Here is a 22,605-nt window from a genome sequence, read left to right as displayed (position 1 = left end):
TCGGGGACAGTTTTATACAAGTGGAAAGGGCTTTTGTAGGGAGGAGAAAGATGTGAAAATTGCTCCCCCTCTCCTTCCATGCCCAGCCCACTGTGCAAAGCACCTTTCAGCAAAGGGATACTGAAGGCTGCTTGAGGGCCCATAGCCCTCCTGTCACCTGTCAGCACCTCTTTTCTGGTGCTTTCAGTTCTGGCCTTAAACAATACTGGAACAGGGAAATGCTATGATATAAAATACATGTTGATAAATGCCTTCTTTTTATAGGACTGCTTGATATCTTTTTTCTTTGCAGACGGGTTGATCTGGGTAGGGATGTGCAAACAGGTTAAGTTCAAACCACTTTGGTTTGATGGCTCAAACCCAGACCAAACAGGGCATTGCTGAGTTCGAACAAACCAAGCCTGGTTTGGTTTGAACCAGTTCAAACTGGTTCAAAGGCTCAAGCCTCCATTTTAGGTGCTATCCTCCATTTTGTGTCTCTTGTGTTGCTTGATTTCATTTGCCAAGCTCATGCTTCCCTGATTGGCCAGATGAGCTTGGCTCTCTGGTACTGAGAACTGAGTGCCTTGAGAACTGGCACCCTATTGGCCAGGGGGAGGGCAAAGGTGGGGGTTCCAAAAGGAGTTTCAAGTTCTTTTGAAAGGCAAGCCTCTAGCCTTGCAAAACCACTCTTGCTTCAGTTCTTGGCTTGCTGAGTGCTGGCTTCTGCTTCTGCTGCTGAGAGTCTGCCTGCAGATGTGTGTTGTGTTCCCTTCAGTCCCCCTCTGCCTGTTTTTCTGCTCCCCAGCCCCTGCATCAAACCATTTCCCCCTGGTGTGACTGTGTGTGTATGTGTGGTTCCACGGCTGATTCCCCCCCCCCCTGCCAGAGTGAGTGAGGTTCTACAAACGGTCAATGTGTGGAGCCTAACCGGGCTTGGTGAGGAGAGCGGGCTTAGCCCGCTTTCCCCACACACAAGCAGTTAGCCGTCCCTGGATGGCCGGATCAGCTGCCAACACAACTACCGGCTCCGTCACGGAGCCGGTAGGGACAACAGGGATCGGGGGCTGCCTGGCCCCTGGAAATCCCAGGATGTCCCGTGTGAGTGCATGGGGCATTCTGGGGAGACCCCCAAGGCTGGGAGGCTTGTTGTTGCCTCCAGGTCAGGGGTCTACTCATGTGTCACCATGGCACAGAGCCGTACTGCGGCGGCACATGATCAGTAAAATAGGGTTAGCGGAGCAAGTGCTCCACTCACCTTGTTTTAGGGGAGCGGGTCTTAGGCAGGTTAACCACCACTGAACCAGCGGGCTCACCGGCAAGCCCGGTGATTTTCACGATGGAGGGAAACTGGGCTGGGCTCCCTTAGCCTGGTTTCTCTCCATTGTGAGAATAGCCTCATTGAGTGACTGACTCTCTCTCCCCTCTCCTGCTCTGGGCTGGAGGGGGGACAGGCCCTTTGGCCTGAGAAGCCTCTCTGGCTCATTTCCCTAACCCCTGGTCCCTCACTGTCCCACCACCTTTTTTGCTCCTTTACTGACTGGCTGCTGCTTTTAATTCTGGGCTGAGTTGAAGAGTCCTCAGCTCAGCAGCCACCAGTTTTTTTAAACTAGGGGTTTTTTGATCGTTTTTTTTTAGATTTTCCCTCAATTTTTTAATTTTTCCTTCATTTTGTTAAAAGCCCCCATGATTTGGGGATGTCTGAGTGCCATGTGATGAGCAGAGCTTGCAGAGGCAGGAGGGGTCCCCAAGCTGGTGCATGAGGGGGAGGCTGGGGGGCGGCGGTGGAGAAGAAGGTATGGGATCCCACAGGCCCCCATAGCTGAATTCTTTGCACCAGGAGAGGTAGTGGTGTGAAGGCTCTCCTACCCAGAGGAGCCTGCTGCCACTGAGCCAGTGGGTCCATCAGATGCACCACCAGTGCTGCTGGCACCCCAGCATGCAGTGCCTGGCAATGTGGGGGGCCCTTCTGCTGGGGAAGCTGCTTCCGTAGCAGGGGTGGAGGTCAGGGGCTTGACGGCTGGCAGTGCAGCTAGACTTCCCTTCCCTCTTGCGGCCCCTCCAATGCTCCTCTCACCACTCAGTCTAGCTCCAAGGAGGAAGGGTCTGCTAAATAGGTGGAGGCGCCCCCTCCACTAAAGCAAGGCCCTTCTTCTTCTGCATATGGTGGCAGGGGGGTGGGTGATAGCAGCGGGCAACCACCAGCAGCCCCCGCTAGGTCTGCTGTCACCCAAAAGGCCCAAGATGGTGTCCAGGATGTCAGAAGCCACCCAGAGCAGCGATGTTCGGTGGCATTTTGAGATCCTTCAAGATGCCCCAACTGCTGCTCACTGTGACTGTTGCAGGGCACAGGTCAGTCGGGACAAGGATGCTAAGCATCTGGGGATGACCTCCATGTGTCAACACAACACATGTGACACCCAGATCACCTTGACTCTGCTGACAGCGCTAGTGCACCTACTGTGCCTGCAACTAGCACTGACAAGGGCCATGCAAAGGCTTCCATGAAGCAAGGCATGCTGCCAGTCAAGTGGTGGATGCAGTCCACGGGCAAGAAGCGTCCCAGTCATGTGTCCCAGTCTCCTCACCTGCCTCATAGGGGAGATTATGCCCACTGACAACCAACCTTTTCAGTTGGTTGAGAACACTGGCTTCTGCCGGATACTCCAGATACAAACGCCCAACTACACCATCCCTTTAAGGACCATGTTCCGCTGGAACGTGGTCCCCTCCCTGTACAGGCGGTGCAGGGAGCTTGTATCAGCCATGTGGCGTGCAGCACGGGCTGGCACCAGTGTGCATTTCACCACTGATCTCTGGAACAGTGTGAGTGGGATGCATGCTGATTTCCTGGCCCTAACTGCTCACTGGTGGGGTCCTGAGAGAGAGGGGACCTCCGGTGCTTCCTCTGGTTCCAACGTGTCCCACACCACATTTTGGCACATTTTTGTACGTGAAGACCTTGGATGTCAAGCACACCAAGGAGGAGGTGGCAGCTGTACTTTACCACCAAATGGAGGAGTGGATAAGTGGGTTGCCACACCTCACCCAGGGCTTCATTGTGGCAGCAGACAATGGGTCCAACGTCATGGCAGTGGTAGAGTCAGTGTTGGAGTGTGTGAACATCCACTGCATGGCACACACGCTCCACCTGGCTGTCAGGGATGCCCTTGGCCTCAAGGAGGCGAAGGCATCTAAGGAACAGGGCCATCCCATGTTAGGTTCTTGTTGCCATGGCTGAGCTTGTGGACAAGGCCTACAAGATTGCAGCTCATTTCGACCATAGTGAGAAGTCCAGGTGCCTGCTTCAAGAGCAGCAGCATGACTATGGCTTTTCTCAACAGCTCATCCCTACAGATGTAGATACCTGATGGAACTCCACCTTCCTCTTGTTCCAGCGCCTTCTGGAAGAGGAGGTGACCCTTGGTGACCTGGTGAGGCATGAGTCCTTGGCGTGTGTGACCTATCCAACATAGAGTGGAAGCTCCTGTCCAAGATGGTGTTGGCACTCGTGCCCTTCCTGTTTGTCATGAAGAACTTGTGTGGCGACACCACTTCTCTGAGTCAGGCCCTGCCCACAGCTTTCCTCCTGGAGAAGCTGATGGGTGAACTCTGGACCTTGCTGACCATGCCAGAGGGGCGTGCTTTGGCTGGAAGGCGTAGGACCGGGGTTGTTGATAGGATGAGTTGGTTGACAGAGAGGAGTACTTCCTGTCCTGTCTTGTCTCTGTGACCCGACCATCAAGGGCAATGTCGTTTGTGCGGATGACTTGCCAAGGTGGATTCAAATTATAGTAAAGATCTCTCTCTGGCAAAATATATATACAATCTTGTTACAGCAAATCCTGTAGTGCTTTTACCTAGTGCTTTTACCTAAGCTTGTCTCAATGTATTACCATAGGCCATATTGGAAGAGAGATACCTTTGAATACACTATGCAGAAAAGATTTGTCCTTGATAGTTGGGAGCGTTTGAAACCATGGATCATGTACTATTATATTGCAAGTCGGGATGTGTAAACAGGTTCAACCCCAAACCTGTTAAAGGTTGAACTGCTTTGGTGCCACTGTTCAGGCTCAAACTGAACACACACACACACACACACACACACGCTCAGTCTGACCTCGGACCAACCCCCTCGACAGTTCGGGAGATTCGCGGACATTTAAAGTCTTTTAAAAAATTAACTTTGCAGCCCTTCACGGGGTTCATTCATTCATTCATTCATTCATTCGATTTCTATACCGCCCTTCCAAAACTGGCTCAGGGTGGTTTACACAGAGAAATAATAAATAAATAAGATGGATCCCTGTCCCCAAAGGGCTCACAATCTAAAAAGAAACATAAGATAGACACCAGAATCAGTCACTGGGGGTAATGAGCTGGAGATGGATAGGGCCAATTACTCTCCCCCTGCTAAATAAAGAGAATCACCACATTAAAGGTGCCTCTTTGCCAAGTTAGCAGGGGTTCCTGGAGGTGGTGGTGGGGTCTGCGGTGGTCCCCTTCCCCTGCTGGCCTTCTATATGCCCCCCAAGAACCAGTTCAGGCGGCTCTGTGCCCGTTCGGGTGGTCTTTGGCCAGTTTTCGGCCTTCTCCTGATTGGGTGGCAGCCATGTTGGGGGCTGGGCGCCTGCGCAATAGGCCTCTGTGTGACCGGGGCAGAGGCCTGGGCTTCATTTGCCTTCAGTGTTATTACCTCCTAGCCAAAACTCACTGGCTGCATGATAATAGGGGTGTGCACGAACCATTCGCTGCTGAACCAGTTTGCCTCAAACCGGGCCAGTTTGGCAGCTCGGTCGCAAACTGAACCAGGCGAATTTCAGCTTGCGATCAAACCAGTTTGATTGCAAGGAAGGGGCAGCTGGGTGGGGACAACAAGAGAGGTAAAAAGGTCCTTACTGGCCAGCACGGCTGTCAGCACCACCTCTCATCCCCCCTAGTATGGCCCCAAATGCACATAAACCTCAATTTACCAAGCCATCCACACAACAGCGCAGAGGCCATATGCATGGCCACACAATTTGCATGGCCACACAAATGGAGGCCACGGAGGCATGCGTGGAGGCTGGATCCATGCCAGAACTGTATGAGTGATGGTAAACAGAGCTTTGCATGTGCTTCCCCACACCAGGGGACTGATTGGCAGTGCTGATAGCTGCACCTGTGGGTAAGTACCCTTTTACCTCTGTCGCTACCCCCAGCCAGCCACCCCTGAACATTTTCTTGACCCCTCCCCACTCCTGTACATGTAAAGGGGAATCCACGCTAGATTTCCTTTACATATATATGTTACATATAAATATATACAGAATATATCTCCAAGTAAGCAATACTTTTTACAAGTATTAGCCACCCAAACTGCAAAGCTGGGGGAGTTAAACAGATCAAACTGGCTGGTTGGTTCAACTGAACCAGTTTGGCAGCAAGTAGTTTGGCTCGAATTTGATTTAAATTCAAGCTCCCAGGCTTAAACCCTCTGTTCCTTTCTTCAAGTTGCCATTCTTAAGCCATTGCCAGGTCTTGGTGATGTTTGATTTTCCAGTTATATTGTGCAAATATTGACCATGCAGTGTTTTATTTTTCAATTTTTCTGCTCGGTTCTTGACTTGTTCTTTCTTGTAGGCCTGCTTTGTTTCATTGGTGTTTAATGGTTTCTCGTTCTTGACCATTTTAAGTGCATCTTCTTAACTGTCCTTTATATATTCTTCAAGGCCTCTTTTCTCCTTCTCTACTGTTTGATGGACTTGTAGCATTCCTCTTCCACTTGAGCTGCGATGGAGGTATAACCTATCTACATCACTGCGGGGGTGCAGAGCATGATTGATGGTCGTTATTTTCCTGGTCATACGATCTAGCGTCTCTGGCTCTGCCTGGGTCCAGTCTATTATTCCTGCAGTGTATCTGATAACAGGTATAGCCCAGGTGTTTATGGTTTGTATGGTGTTCCCGCCATTGAGTATGGACTTTAGGATTTTTCTAACTCTCCTGATGTATTCACTTCCAATTTTTCATTTAACTTCAGTGTGTGCAATGTTATCAGCCTTGAGAATGCCCAAGTATTTGTAAGTTTCTTTCTCTTCCAGGTTCTTGATGTTGCTTCCATTAGGCAGTTCTATTCCTTCTGTTTTTCTTATTTCCCCTCTGCTCATTATTAATGCAGCACACTTGTCTAGTCCAAACTCCATTGCTATATCACTACTGAATATACGGACAGTGTTTAGCAGTGATTCAATTTCTGACTGGGACTTTCCATACAACTTCAGATCGTCCATGTACAGCAGATGGTTGATTTTACTTGATGTTTTAGATGTTTGGTATCCGAGGCCTGTTTTGTTTAGTATTTGTGAAAGTGGAGTCATGGCGATTACAAACAACAGAGGGGATAGTGAGTCCCCTTGGAAAATACCTCTTCTAATGCTAACCTGTCCAAGTGTCTCGCCATTGATTGTTAACTGTGTATTCTACATGTGCATTGCTTTTTTTAAAATAAATATCTGAACGTTTTTGCTGACACCAGTTGTTTCTAAAGATTTAAGTATCCATGTGTGAGGCTATTATTATTATTATTATTATTATCATCATCATTATTATTATTATTCTATTTGCACACAGTCTACCACAGATGTTATTGACTGGATTTGGTACTTTAATTATCAAACCCTTTCCATGTGTCTAGGATAATTAAAGAAAAATTAAAGCTAGTGTCATAGTATTCGTGCTGTCCTGAGTAGTGTGGCCTTCTGTAGCTGATGTGGTGTAATTTTATCGATGCCCAAGGTGTCAAGATAGTGTTCAAGTTCTTTTGGTACTGCATCAAGGGCTCCAACAACTATGGGCACCACTATTATTTTCTTTTTCCAGAGCCACTCAATTTCAATCTGAAGAATCTTGTATTTAGTTATTTTCTCCAATTGTTTTTCATCGACTCTATTGTTTTTCGTCTATCCCCTGGGATTGCAATATCAGTTATCAGAACCTGATTCTTCTTGATGACTGTCAGATCTGGCGTATTGTGCACTAAATGCCTATCAGTATGTATTCGAAAATCCCAAAGGATTTTTGCCTACTCATCTTCTGTGACCTTCTCAATTGGATGATTCCACCAATTCTTGCTTGGCAATTTGTAATTCTTGCAAAAGTTCCAGTGGATCATTACAGCAACTTAATTGTGTCTTTTCTTATTATCAGTCTGTGCGATTTTCTTACAATATACAGGGTGCTCAACCATCTCATCCGCTTCCTTGCATAACCGACACTTTCTGTCTTTCTGGGTCTTATCAATCTTTGCTTTTATAACATTTGTTCATAGTGATTGTTCCTGGACTGCAAAAATGAGACCTTCCATTTCTTTCTTCAGTGTCCCCTTCTTTAACCATACCCATGTTGTGCTATTGTCAACTTTCGATTGTATGTCATTGAAGAACTGACCGTACAATGGTTTGTTGTGCCATTTTTCTCATCAATTCCTCATCTGCTGTTTTTTGTATTCGTCCTTTGATTCCTTTATTTTCAACAGTCCTGTCTTACTCACTTCCTGTAGCATTTCTTCTTGGCCTTCATTTATGTATTCCACCAGTGCTCATTTTTCTTCTTCAACAGACTGTCTGACTTGCAACATTCCACTTCCACCTTCATTTCTTGGCAGGTACAGCCTACCAACATCACTTCTTGGGTGCAGGACATGATTAATGGTCATTATTTTCCTGGTTTTCTGATCCAGCACATCCAATTCTGCTTGTGTCCAATCAACAATACCTGCTGTATATCGGATTACAGGAATTGCCCATGTGTTGATTGCTTTGATAGTGTTACCACCATTAAATTTGGACTTCAGTGTCTTTCTTACTTGCCTAATATATTCCTTACTAACTTTGATCTTCACTTCAGCATGCTTGATCTTGTCACTTTGGAGAATGCCCAAACTTTCCTCAGGTGACAGACTCTTTTTGCTGTTTCCATTTGGCATCTTAATTCATTCACTAGTTGTCATTTTTCCTCGATTTATTGCCAATATAGCACATTTGTCCAGTCCAAACTCCATTGTGATATCACAGCTATAAGTTCTAACCATATTGAGTAATGACTCAATTTTGGATGGTGACTTTTCGTAAAGCATTAGGTTGTCCCTGTAAAGAAGGTGGGAAAGCTTAACTGATGTTTTTGAAGTTTGGTATCCATGGTTTGTTTTGTTCAAGATAATGGATAGCAGAATTAGGGAGATTACAAAAAGTAAAGGTGACAATGAGTTTCCTTGAAATATTCATCTCCAGATGTTTTTCTCCCACTTCTTCTCTGTTCACTAGCAAATGAGTCTTCCATGTGTTCATTGCCTTGTTTACAAAGTTAATGTTATCATTCACTCCAGTCATATCCAGGCATTTTAAAATCCAGTTATGTGGTAATGAGTCAAACGCTTTCTTATAGTCAGTCCAAGCTACATTTAGATTCATCTTCCTTCATTTACAATTTTCCAAAACCATTTTGTCAATAAGAAGCTGGTCTTTTGTGCCTCTTGTTTTCTGACGGTTTCTCTTCTGTTCCATTGGTAACAAACTGTTCACTTCTAGGTGGTCTTGCACGGCATCTGCTACAATTGCTGTCATGAGCTTGAACATTGTTGGAAGGCTATATTGGCCTACAGTTAGTTACTTGGTACAGCGCCTTTTTCATAATCTTTCAGAAGACAAGTCTTGCCAGTTGTCATCCATTCATCAAGTTCTCCACCTTCCAGTATATCATTCAATTGCTTGGCTAATTTTTAATGTAAGCTGGTCAGATGTTTGAGCCAAAAGCCATGTACTTCATCCATTCCCAGTGCTGTCCAATTCTTAATCTTTTTTGCTCAGTTTTCAATCAGTTGGGGTGTTGTTATCAATTCATCCATTTTGGTTCCATCCAATTTCCCCTCAACATTTTTTATCCATTCTGCATTGTTGTAATCAACAAGGTTGTCCCAAATGTTTTTCCAAAACCCGAGAAGCTGTTCCCTGTCCAGTTGCACAATGTTATCCAATTTTTCTCCATTAACACACCGATAAAACTGATGTTGATTTGAATAGAAAAGGAAATTTTGTTGTTATTGCAGTACATGAGCATCATATTGGCTGATCTTTGCTATTGCTGTAATTTGCTGTTTCATAGTTTTGAGGGCTTCTTTGATCTCCCTGATAACCAAGTGGTACTTCTGTACTAAGTATTCCTTGATCTTTTCATTCTTAAGCCTTTCCTCATTCATGTCCTTCAATTTGTTGGCATCTGCCCTTAACTTACTGATCTTACTTTCCAATCTAACCTTCCATTTTGGTTTTTCCTTATGTTGTATCTTTGGCTTGTGTGATCACTGCTGCCGCACTGTACATGAGCTGGTTTGTTTCCTGTAATGTCACAGTCTTAATCTCAGCTACAGCTTTGTTCAGGTCATCTAATGTTTGTGCCAGATCATTTTTGGACACCAGCTTCAGTGCAGGCAGTCTTTTATGCTCTTTCCTTACTTTCATATGTTCAACAATTTTTCCTTTCAGTTCTTTTTGCATCTCAGTTAGTTGATGATCTTGAGAATTTGGCACAATCAACAGAGGTGTTTCACTTCTTTCTTCGTATTCATTTTCGGCTATGCCTTGTTGCTCTACCACTGTTCCTTCAGGATCTGCTGGAGAATTTCTTGGCGGTTCATGGTCAATATCCTCACTCTGGATATTTTACTGGAGTTCATCCAATTCCACATCAGTAATGACTTTCTTTCGCATTATAAATTGATGTTGATCCGCTAATCTAAGTTCCGTAATTTTCTAGTCCAGATGTTTTTGTCTCCAAATTTCAGACATTCTTTTCTGGAATCCACATTTTGACAGATTCAATTTAAAGTAACAAATCATAATTTCTCGATTTTCTGCAACTGTATACTTTTGACCTTGAGTTTGTTCTTCCAGTAGTTCTACAGTCTCCAGCCCTGGTTACTCAGCTGAAGATCCCGAGTCCTGTGACCCATTTTTCAACAAGTGCCCAGGTACTCTAGCACTTGACGCGGCCCTTGTTGACCCGGGTGACAATTGATCCGGTATATAATTTGTTTTTCTTGTTCTCAACTTGGTTATGGGATTAAGCACATTTAGTCTGACATCTCAGACTTATTAGATTAAGATTAAGTCGTATTAGACAGCTCAGATTTATTTATTTATTTATTTATTTATTTATTTGATTGATTGATTGATTGATTGATTTCTATACCGCCCTTCTAAAAATGGCTCAGGGTGGTTTACACAGACGAATAGCAAATAAATAAATAAATAGATAGATAGATAGATAGATAGATAGGATGCCTGTTGCCACCAATAACCATCAGTAACCTGCCTCTTCTAAAGCATTTAGAATTTTACATGCCTACCCCCTGAACATGGCAAATGCCCCTTCATCTTTGCTAACTTACAATGGTCTTCAGATTAATGGATGGTTTGAAAGTGTCAGTCCCACATGATTATGCAAAGCCAGGAATGGCACACCAGGGACGGGGCAGGGCCAGAATGGCATGAGCCCTCTTCAGACATTATAAATTGTAAGTGTGAGCACTGCTCACAAAGGTGGAAGCAGGGAGGAAGTCCCACCCCCTGCTGTCACTCACCCCTCTTGCCTGTTGATGACCATACTTACAGTGCTGTTTATCAAAACTGCATTATGCCATAAGTGTGATGGCTGCCAATCCTGTGAGCTGCAACCTTCAGAGCTGCAGTTCATGGGATTGCCGTCCATCACACTTAGAGTGCTGCCCTATTCAGACAAACAGTGCTGTATACACAGTTGTCAGTGTGGGGTGTGAGTGACAGTGAGGGTGGGGGGAGGAATTCCACCCTGCTTTCCCACTCGTGAGCAGCACTCACACTTATAATTTACAATATCTGAAGATTCTGGAAGGGGAAATGGTTGACAGTATGTTGAGAAATTTATCAGAATTTCTTGGCTCCCCCCACAAATATTTCAGAAATTTGCCACACATACCCCATTTACTGGGAGGAGCATTTCAAATCAGCCCTAAAAATTATTTATTTATTTAAAATATTTATACCCCACCCCTCTAGTACAGTACTGCTTGAGGCGGCTCACAACATAAAAAGAGACCTTTCATGTAAAAAAAATATATGATGAAGAAGGTGTTCAAAAGGAGACGGAGTCTTAAAGCTTGGCATTGGGATTCCACCATCTTCTCCCTTTATAAATGGTGGGCCCCAAAACTGGGACCACCAGCAGCAGAATACTTGGACAGAATTTTCTGTGTACCAGAAAAGTACATAGAAGCCAGAGTGGAGTAGTCTCCCTTTACCAGTTTCAGTTCAAGTCATTAACATGTAGCACATCAGCTACTAATTATTTGTGCTCAGGGATAGGAACCTTGAGATAAACCTCTAGATCTCAATTGTGTCCCTGGGAAAAGGAGTTACAGTACTGTCGGATACATATTGTGTATAATGCATGCTTGCAATATCTACATTAGCACTGTTTGTGCAGGAGCTGGCCATTAGCATGTCATTCTCTTGACACATCATTAATAAACAGGTAATTTCATACCTAATTTCCATCGAGTGTAATGCTGAAAACCACCTCGGTTTGGGTTTTCGTCAACATGTTTTTAAAGGCATAGACTGCAGTGCGGTGGTTATTATTGAGCCGGGGCTGGCTTAATTGAATAATGGATCAATCAAACTGAGACAAGCACACATGGAAAGAAGAAATAAAAACCTCACAACCCCCATTTTTTCTGTAGGAGAAGGGGGCATTATAATGAATATAGATGGGGCAGTAAAGTCATGTCCAGAGAAACAACACCAACGTGCTGTGTTCTGTCCTTGTATAGAAGACTCTAGAAGGTCCTCAGCATGAACAGTTGTTGGAGCCATGACACCATGAACCAGAAAAGAGCCACTTTTATCTAAAGGTAAAGTAAAGTGTGACGTCAAGTCAGTATCAACTCCTGGTGACCACAGAGCCCTATGGTTGTCCTTGGTAGAATACAGGAGGAGTTTACCATTGCCATCTCCCATGCAGTATGAGATGATGCCTTTCAGCATCTTCCTATATCACTGCTGCCCAGTATAGGTATCAGTGGGGATTCGAACCATCAACCTCTGGCTTGCTAATCAAGTCATTTCTCTGATGCGCCATTAGGTGGCTAACCTTTATCTAAGGACTGAGCTATATGTAATACTCACAATTAACCTTACTGAGCTAGACTCATACAACATAAAGGTAAAGTTGAAGAAATGGCATTGCATCATAAAGCTAATTGATTTTGGGGTAAATGCCACAGACATAGAATGAGTGGATGACTCCTTCTCCATTTGTGGTCACTTAATGTATCTTGAAAAAAACATATTATACTTCTGTTGTGGAGAGAATGACCAGCCAATGCTCCATAGTCAACTATTTTCCTTAAATGCAACCTTTCCATTGCAACTCCATTGCACCCCAAATTTTCATTGCTTTAAATTTCCAAGGAAGTGATAGCCCTAAAGCATTGGGTGAAATGTAAATTTCTTAAAATATTTATCCATCCATAAGTGGCTACATTTTTGACATTATTATAGGGCTTCTCAGTGTTCCATTTTATTAAAAAATATTTATTTGGTTTCTAAGATTACTGCTTCTCTGACCACAGAAAATTCAATTACCGAAAACTGCAGCTATCAAATTGGTCAAAAATAAATAGCCTTTTATCCAAACCTGGCACAAGCTGGTTTCCTTTTAATATGCAGCCATAAAAAAGGGAGCCCTTTCCACAGAGGGCTGGTTGGTTGCAGTGCAAGAAGCCAAGGTATACTTTGCATCATCAGGTTTTATTTAAAATAAGGTAGGAAGGAGGTTTTTAAAAAGGAGTCATTATAAGACTAATTAACTCTTGTTTTTGTTCTTTTGTTTTAACAAGCGATAGCATTTTATACAGCCTTATGCCAAGGAAAATCTATCTCTTTTTGCTGTTAAGAAGACATGCTGAAATAAATATACATGTAACATTCCCAGTGGCTTACTCCAAATGCTAATAATCCCATAACACTATGGTTTGATGCACCATTTGCTGCTTACATACCATATACAAGGAGAAGGGAGAAATTATCAGGAGTGCCAACAAGATTTTCTGTGCCTGGGGGTACAAGATTTATTCTCAGTTTGATGCTGGCTAGGAGTGTACATGCAACCAGTTTGGCCAGGCTGGTTCCAGGTCTTGATAAACTGGGTCCAGTCCAGTTCAGTCATTGAACCGGGCTGAACTGGTTCATGGGCCAGTTTGGGGGTATACTTCTAAAGGGGAATCCGGTGAGGATTCCACTTTACAAATAAAGGGGGATTCCATATCATAAGGCGGGGGGGTGAGTGAAGGGGTCCTTAATACCTTTTATTTTCAGGTGGTGGTGGAGAGTCCTTGGAGATCTTGGAGGTGGGGGGGGCAGTGGAGTGGGATCCTCCAAGCCCCCTGCTGGCCCAAGCTGTCATTTGGGAGGCCAGCTGGGGGCTTGGAGGAGCCCCTGCTACTGCCCCTGCTGCCTCCGATGTCTCTGGAGAATCTCTGCTTCCTGAAAATAAAAGACACCAAGGACCGTTTTGCTCTTCTTCCCCAAGCCTGATGATAGGGACTACCTGGTTACTTGTAAAAGGGAATCCCCACTGGATTCCTCTTTACAAGTATACCCCTGAACCAGCCCATGAACTAGTTCTTAGAAGTGGGTCCGGGCCGGCTTGAACTTGCCCCCTCCAACCAGGCCAGTTCAATTTGAACTGCTGTTCAAATCAAGCCAACTTGCTCATCATTACTGTTGGCCTTGACCAACTCCACAAGCCTTGACCCATGGGTTGTGGGAGGAAGACTGGAATTTAAAAAGTAACCAGCTCTGAAAGGGATGATGGGGGAAAGAAACCAACTAACATGAATGACTGTACATATGCACACAACAAGTCAAAGCATGTTTCAAATCTTCCCTATACACACATGCAATCACCTCACATTGCTTGTTTCCTAAAAACTCAAATGCACAAACAGGAATTTCTCTGTAGTGTTCCCCTCATGAGTGATAGGGCCCACACCCAATTACCTCTGTATCCTTTTCTGCATGTCAAAAATGATGCTTTCAGTCAGGTTTAAAACCCTAAGTATCAAAATATCTCTCCGTGAAGAACATTATTTCATTTTTGTTTCCTGTGGGTTTTTTGCACCTTTCTGCACCAACATTTGGCTAATATTCAAAAGAGAGAGGATAAGATTAGGCTTGAGAGGAAACCTACATAATCCATTTTGTTTTCATCACCATTAATTGAGGCAGGCATCATGAGCTTGTTTTTTGTTTATTCTGGCCTCTTGGAAGTCAAATGAATTAGAAGTTAGAAAACAAGTAGTTCTAAGCAGAACTATTTTTCATTTCTTTTTTAATGGTAACATTTACCTAGGACCCCCTCCCATCTGCTGTCAATTTCATTTGTATCTGACTGTCAGCGCAAAGGGTGTTGTCTATATTTTGAGTAGACAAACAACATGGCAGACTGGCAAAAAACCACCACCACCAAAACCTTGTCGGGGTTCCCTAGGACCCCCTTCCATGTGCTGTGAATCTGATTGTCAGCACATGAGTTACAAAGAGGTGTGTGGCCAATACTTTGAGTGGCCACCATCTTGGGCCAACAAGGCAGGTCATCAAAAAATGCTCCATTGGGGTCCCCAAGGCTTCCCCTCCCAGTAACAATGAATTTGCTTTGTACAGGTGGCCCTCATTATCCATGATCCCGGCACCCATGGTTTCATGTATTCGCAGTCAGGAAATGCAGATTGCACCTCATTATATATGGTTTGAAAATTAGAAAGAATTCATCTATCCGTAGATCCTGGGTAGCTGGAAATGACCTGCATAACTACCATTATGCTGAATGGAACCATTTTGTGACTCTTCCTTTAAAAAATATCCATGATTTTTCATAGAAAATTGGCAGAACTGGGGGTTGAGGGGGCATTGCTAGAGAGCTGGAGTTCTGAAGAGCATGGTACAGCATTTTATCTTATGTCTGCCTTTTAAAGGCAGACATAAACCAAATTCCATAAACCAGAGGAAGTCACATTGGCAGGTCAGTGGGTAATTACAGGGGAAGGGGGAATGAGAAATCTAATAGCTGTTCCCCCTTCTGGCTGCCCTGTCAGCTCTTTGACCTCAGGGAGCAATGCCAAACACCCTCGGAACCTCAACTTGCTCCTTTGTAATGCTAGTTTGGTCCAGAACAAATCAGAAACCATTCATGATTTGATTATGGATTCAGGAGCTGACCTGGTTTGTATTACGGAGACCTGGTTGGGAGAGGCCGGTGGCCCAGTTTGGTCCCAGCTTCTTCCTCCTGGGTACTCTATTGAGGAGCGGGTGAGGGTCCACTGGTGGGGGGGTGGAGTGGCTGTGGTCTATAAGAACAACTCCCTTACCAGGATCCCTGTTGAGGTGTTGAACCATATCAAATGTGTGTATCTAAGTTTCGGGACCAGGGATAGATTCGGACTTCTGTTGGTGTACTGATCGCCCCACTGCTCATCCCCAACAGAGCTGACAGACTTGGTTTCAAGCTTGGTATTGGAGTCCCCCAGGCTTGTGGTGCTGGGGGACTTCAATGTTCATTTCAGGATCAATTTGTCTAGAGCAGTTCAGGAGTTCATACTGGCCATGATGACTATGGGCCTATCCCAAGTGTTCATGGGACCGACTCATATTGCCAGTCACACACTTGATTTGGACTTTCACTCTGATCGGGGTGGTGCTCCGTGGGCGGGGACTCATGAGATTTCCCCATTGTCATGGACAGACCACTATCTGGTTAAGGTTGGACTCACAATCACTTCCCACCTTTGCAGGGCTGCAGGGCTGGAAGGTCTGCCCGAGAAGGTTATTGGATCCAATAGGATTCCAAGAAGCCTTGCAGGGATTTAGTGTTGGCTCTGCTGGTGATCCTGCTGATGCTCTAGTGGAGAACTGGAACAGCAAACTCACTGGGGCAGTAGACACGATTGCTCCTAAGCGTCCTCTCTGACCCGCTGCAAAATTGGCAGCAAGGTAGACAACTGGAGCTCAAGTGGAGAAAGACTCAACTCAAATCCGACAGATTGCAATATAGAGTGCATTTGAAGATCTATGCTCAGGCAATACTTGTGGCAAAGAAGAGATTCTTTTCTGCCCAGGGGCGTAGCTAGGAGAGAGGTGTCCTGTGTTCATCCCTCTCTCTGGCAGCCCCCCAGAGTGAGGGAGATAATGAAGAAAATAGGGAGGTATGGAGCTGGAGGGCCCTCAGGAGCTGGGGGCCCGTATTCTTTGAACCCTTTCGCTCAATTATAGCTACGCCCCTATTTCTGCCTGTACTGCACCCACAAGTTCACGACCAGCAGAGTTGTTCAGGGTTATGAGAGGGCAAGTATGTGCCCCTCCTCCTTTGAATCAGAATCTGGAACCATCGCTTACCTGCTGTGACATATTTAATGAATTCTTTGTGAGGAAAATCTCTCGTATTCGGGCCGACTTAGTCTCAGTCTCCACAATGTCTTCAGTGTCTGATATGGAGGTGTCCAGAGACTCCTCTTGTGTGTTTAGGGTGTATCAGTTCCAGTTTGTGACTCCTGAGGAGTGGACAAGCTGCTTAGAGTGATGCGGCCTACTACCTGTTCTCTTGACCCTTGCCTGACATGGCTTATACTATCCAGCAGGGGAATTGTTGTAGAAGGCCTAGCAGAGATAAAAAATGCTTCTCTGAGGGAGAGGATGCCTCCTTGTCTTAAGGAGGCAATTATTAGACCACTTCTAAAGAAGCCTACCTTGGATCCCTCAGAGTTGGGTAACTAACAGGCCTGTCTCCAACCTTCTGTGGTTGGGCAAAGTAATTGAGATGGTCATGGCTTCCCAGCTCCAGACAGTCTTAGAGGAAACCAGTAATCTAAACCCATTTCAGACTCACTTTCGGGCAGGTTATGGGGTGGAGACTGCCTTGGTTGGCCTGATGGATGATCACCAATTGGGAATTGAAGGAGGAAGTGTGACTCTGTTGGTCCTTTTGGACCTTTCAGTGGCTTTCAATACTATCGACCATAGAATCCTTCTGGAGCGTCTGAGGGGGTTGGGAGTGGGAGGCACTGCTTTGCAGTAGTTCCACTCCTACCTTTCGGGCAGGTTTCAGATGCTGTCCCTTGGAGAATGTTTTTCTTCAAAATTGGAACTTTCATATGGCGTCCCTCAGGGCTCCGTATTGTCTCCGATGTTGTTTAACATCTACATGAAACTGCTGGGAGAGATCATCAGGAGATTTGGTGCAGGGTGTTATCAGTATGCTGATGACACCCAAATCTATTTCTCCATGTCAACCACATTGGGAGAAGGCATAAACTTCCTAAATGCCTGCCTGGAGGCGGTGATGGGCTGGATGAGGGATAACAAACTGAGATTGAATCCAGATGATATGGAGGTACTCATTGTGTGGGGTTGAAACTTGGGAGATGAGCTTGATTTACCTGTTCTAGATGGGGTTACACTTCCCTGGAAGGAACAGGTATGCAGTCTGGGGGTGCCTCTGGATCCGAGCCTCTCTCTGGTGTCCCAGGTTGAAGCGGTGGCCAGAGGTGCCTTTTATCAGCTTTGGCTGATACGCCAACTCAGTCCATTTCTTGAGATAAACGACCTCAGGACAGTGGTACATATCCTGGTAACCTCCAGACTGGATTGCTGCAATGTGCTCTGTGTGGGGCTGCCTTTGTATGTAGTCTGGAAACTACAGCTGGTTCAGAATGCGGCAGCCAGGTTGGTCTCTGGGTCATCCCAGAGAGACCATATTACTCTTGTATTGAAAGAGCTACACTGGGTATTTTTGCTGTCCATTTTTTAACGAATGTTTTAATTTCTTTGTTGTCATTTATCTGTTTTAACTAACATTTTAACTTTTCTGTTTTTGTTGTAAACTGCCCAGAGTCATAAGTTCTGGAAAAATAAATAAATAGATAGATAGATAAATAGATAAATAAATCCTTTTTTAGCCTTTTTTGACATACAGGAATCCTACCCACCCTCGCCCCCACAATTCCCATTGCCTCATGTTCTCATTATCTGCAGTTTCATTATCCTCAGTTGTAGACAAGAACAGAACCACCAAAGATAACAAGGGCCATCTGTATCCAACTGTCATTTTTAAGTGGCTGCCATCTTGAACCAGCATGGCAGATTGCCAAGAAAAAAATCCATTGGTGTCCCCTAGGAAAATACCCCCATTGGTGTCCCCCCAGAACCTATCTATATAGCACCATCAGGACCCTCCTGGCCCTCCATGTTCTGTGAATTTGGTTTGTATCCAACTCTCAGCACATGAGTGTTGAGGAGCCTCCATCTTGAGCCAACATGAAGGAATGGCAAGAACATACTCCCATTGGTGTCCCCTAGGAGCTCCTCCCATATGCTGTGAATTTGCTTTGTAACCACAAAATGTGAGAGGGGGACATACACAGTGATATGGACACATACAGAGACATGGTAACTTCATAGACCTTCTTTCCTTTGGAAAGCAGGCTAAAAACTGAGGAAACAATTTTGTGTTCTGCTGTGATGGCATTGGGGAAGAAAAAAGAATAGGATCTGACATAAGTCTGGACCAAAACCTTTTTTTCTAAAGCGGCGAAGAGCATCAGAAATAAGCAAATAGTGATAGAGAGGTTTGGGGAAGGGAGTAATAGGAGAGGTGTACAATTGTGATTGGGTATGAGGTTGAATGGTTTTCTGTTCAGCTGTGAAGCTCACTGGGTGACTACTCGCTCAGCCTTGATCACCTCACAGGGTTGTTGTGAGAATACTAGGCAGTGTTGGTGGGGGCATTAGTGTGACCCTGAATGGAGCATAGGAGAGATTAAATAAATATTTTATCATAATATATCTAACAAATCATACAAATTCACTCTCAGTAAGAGGAAATGATATAGGCTGGTAGCGCCTGTATAGTTAAAGTGAGGTATAAAAACTACATTCCATCACCACCACTACTACATTTAGATACTTGATTGATTGATTGAGTGATTGATTGTTCAATTTTTTATACTGCCTTTCATAAGACATTTCAAGGTGTACAAAACTTAAAATACAATAAAACTCCATTAAAAAATCACATTTAAAACTGTAAAATCAGTTAAACAATAAAACCATCGCGCACACACGCACACACACACACACATAGGAACCTGCCATATACTAAGTCAGACCATTGGTCTATCTAGCTCAGTATTGTCTTCACAGACTGGCAGCAGCTTCTCAAAGGTTGCAGGCAGGAATATTTCTCAGCCTTATGCTGGAGAAGCCAGGGAGGGAACTTGAAACCCTCTGCTCTTCCCAAAGAGGCCCCATTCCCCTGAGGGGAATATCTTACAGTGCTAACACATCTAGTCTCCCATTCATATGCAACCAGGGTGGACCCTGCTTAGCTAAGGGGACAAGACATGCTTGCCACCACAAAACCAGCTCTCTCTCTCACACACACACACACACACTCCAAACATTAAAAAAACCAAAAAAAAGCAGGAAAGCTAAGAGACCCAGAAGCTCCTAGGGGTAAAAGCCTGAACAAATAAAAAGATCTTTAGTTTTAAAAGCAGCCAAAGATGTCAAAGATGTCAAACATCATTGGGAGAGCATTCCAGAGCCTGGGGGCAACAACAGAGAAGGACTTGTCCCACTTCCACGACAATTTAGCCTCTCTCAATGTCGGCACATGGAACAAAGGCCCCTCTGACGAAGCCCTTGGGAGCAGGCAGTTCTTCAAGTATCCAGGGCCCAAACCGTTAAGGGCTTTAAAGGTAATAACTAGCACCTTGAACTGGATCTGGAAGCAAATTGGCAGCCAATGCAGCTCTTTCAAAATAGTTGTAATATACTGTACTCCAAGTAAGCAGTCCCAGAAAGAACCCTGGCAGCTGCATTCTGCACCAACTGAAGTTTCAGAATATTCTTCAAGGGCAGCCCCATGTAACACATATTGTAGTAATCCAGCTGTGACCTGACTAAGGCATGGGTAATCATGGCCAGATCTGCCTTCTCAAGAAAGACGGATACTCCCTTTGATTTTATTTTTAAATCAAAAAGTGAATTAGAGTATAAATATTATATTTATGCTCTAAACCACCATATTGTGCTATGCTTTAGGCAAGGGCCTTTCCCAGTCCTATCTGCAGATGCCAGGGACTGAATTTTGGCTCTTCTGCATGCAAAGTAGGTACTCTACCACTGAGCTACAGCACTGTTTAACCCACTTATAATAAGTATCGGTTTACAGGACCAGCTTGCTTTAAGATGATCATAGTGAAAGATGGCAACTTCCTTTCCCCTACCAGCTCCTCTATCTATCCAAGCTATTTCTTTCTCCTTGAAGAAAAAATGAGTTTCTGAAGACTTCTACTTGAAAAGATCTAAGGCTCATCCCAGGGGTGTGTGAGGGGGTGGCCCATGGGGCACGGGCCTCCAATGAATTGCTCAGAGCCCTGAATCTTATCTGCCATCTCCCGGACCTCCTCCAGAAAGGGAATGCAGCACTGGAAGCAGCTGCACAGTGCATGGGAGAGAGAGCTCTTAGCCTCACCTAGCACTCTGCTGCATTTCCACCTTTATAGATGCCGTATTAGAATACGATTCGAGCCTTTTTTTTAAAAAAATGCCATTATTCTTAGGGAAGGGTAAGGATTGAATAATGATCAAAAGGGAGCTCTAGGCCTGGAGCCAAGATCTTTTAAGCACCTAGAAACACCCCTGACTGGTTCTGATGATACCTTGTCCACCAGCCCAACTGCACATGATAAAGGTGTGTGTGCAATGCATGCCATGAGCATCCCCCTCCTGATATGCAGAGATGCCTTTCCCTAATCAAAACACCCCCATGTGATTAACTAGCGGTGCTCCTGTGTGTGTGGAGGAGGGAAGGACATGCACATTCAGTGCACACAGGTTCTTATCCCAAGTAGTCAAGCCTGCGGATGAAGTACAGTATCATCTGAATCAGCCCTGTATGCTGTAACTGCTTTAAAGTAAAGCAAGTGTAAGCAGTATAATACTCATGCTTTAATGCTTCTTTTTCTCTCTGTTTCCCATAGAGAAGATAGACAGCCCATTCCCTTCCCTTCCTTGGTTCTGTAGTATTATTTCTCTTCCACTGAAAATAACCCCCACTTGAAGGAGAAGTGGTGGTTTCTTTCATCTAAAGTCCCATAAAGTATCAAAGGCAGGAATGTTGAACATCTTTACCATCCAGCACACCTACAGTTTATTATGAACAGGCTCTGTTAACAGACCGGCTCAATTAGAGTCCTCTGCCTCCATGGATCAAGGCTTTGTGTGGAGGGATAGCTGGATAGGCAACAATGTGGTTCCTGGAAGGCAATGAAGGACCCTCTCCAATTGGCAGAAGGATGAATAGCCAAGAGATCAAAGCTCAGAACCCTGCAAGAGATAAGGAGGCAACGGGCTTGACAGACGGGAGTGCTCAAAGGGAAACCGCCCCATTTGCTTGGCTGCACAGAAATATCAAATATCATCTGCAGGAAAGACAAGGAAATTTGAATGTTCATTACAGTAACTATTATAGTAACTAATTTTTGTGGAATAAAGGCATTTCAAAAGCAAGTAATTTAAGGATGGAGAATCTAGGGTTTAGGACACATGCTGAGGCTTCAGATACTTGACTGAGATTATGTTCTTCACAGTTTTCTCTTGAATGTCTGCTGATAGGATGTGCAGCCTCACTGTGGTGCCACTGCTGTAGGCATGGAAGCAATGGCACCACTGAAGAGGACAGCATTGCTCTACTTGCACTACCATAATTTTCACATTGTGGCAAAGGGGAGAAATTATCGTAACACTGGTAGCATAATCGCCATCTTCCATAGCGGCACTGCTGCTTCTCTGGCCACAGCAGCACCACTACTATACCCTTGCATCCTGTTGAGGATGCACATCATGTCTGCCACTGTTTTTCTCTTCCTCACAGCAGAATTATTAGATGGGCTTTACTGTTCTGACCTGAACAGTTCTAGAGCATCCACATGAATGATCCACCTAGTTTCTCCAAGCAGTATAACATTGCTTTGATTTTGAGGCTTCGGCTAGGCATTGCCTAGTCTGGGCAAGATGCTAAATTCCTACACACATGGCTTCATGCTAGTACTCAGATTCCCCCAGAGTTGTTGTCTGATTTTGCCTGAAGCAAAACCCTGAGGCAAATTTGGAAGTTTCTGCTTGGGCAGTAAGAGTTTGGAGGAGACTATAGCAACTTATCAAGATGATGAGGCACCAGGATGTCCGCATATCCCTAGCTTATTTACTCAGGAATGCTCCCATTTACCTGCATAAAGGTGTTTCTTCAGTGATGCTATGATGATGGTATATTGAAAAATAGCACAATTGGGGCTTCAGCTAGCACTATTCCTGGTGAGAATATTCCGCTATCCACATATGAGACCATTGTGGTATTTCTACGCTTTGGGGCTTCTGTTTAAAAAAAAAAAATGTGGCAAAGTGATCTTGTGAGAGTGCCCAAAATATGGCATGACTGCAAGTTATATTACATCCAGAAAATCAATTTAAAAAATAAATCCTGGTGATTATT

At 44.7% G+C, this 22,605-nt stretch overlaps 1 long non-coding RNA gene across 2 annotated transcripts in view; it reads left to right on the top strand.

Annotated features, from left to right (window-relative positions):
* Positions 1-22,296, top strand: part of LOC128342506 (uncharacterized) — a 31,802-nt gene extending 9,506 nt beyond the window's left edge. Inside the window, exons 2-4 of one of the 2 annotated variants that reach the window (XR_008315026.1) lie at positions 9,912-9,988; positions 11,828-11,908; positions 21,095-22,296. This is a non-coding gene — a long non-coding RNA (uncharacterized LOC128342506). Of the gene's footprint in view, positions 1-9,911; positions 10,040-11,827; positions 11,909-21,094 lie in introns of both variants that reach the window. The other variant, XR_008315025.1, reaches the window with a different exon arrangement.
* The last annotated feature ends 309 nt before the right edge of the window (positions 22,297-22,605 follow it).

The sequence above is a fragment of the Hemicordylus capensis genome, chromosome 2 (assembly GCF_027244095.1).
Source record: "Hemicordylus capensis ecotype Gifberg chromosome 2, rHemCap1.1.pri, whole genome shotgun sequence".
NCBI lineage: Eukaryota > Metazoa > Chordata > Lepidosauria > Squamata > Cordylidae > Hemicordylus > Hemicordylus capensis.
This window is presented reverse-complemented; position numbering and strand designations above follow the sequence as displayed.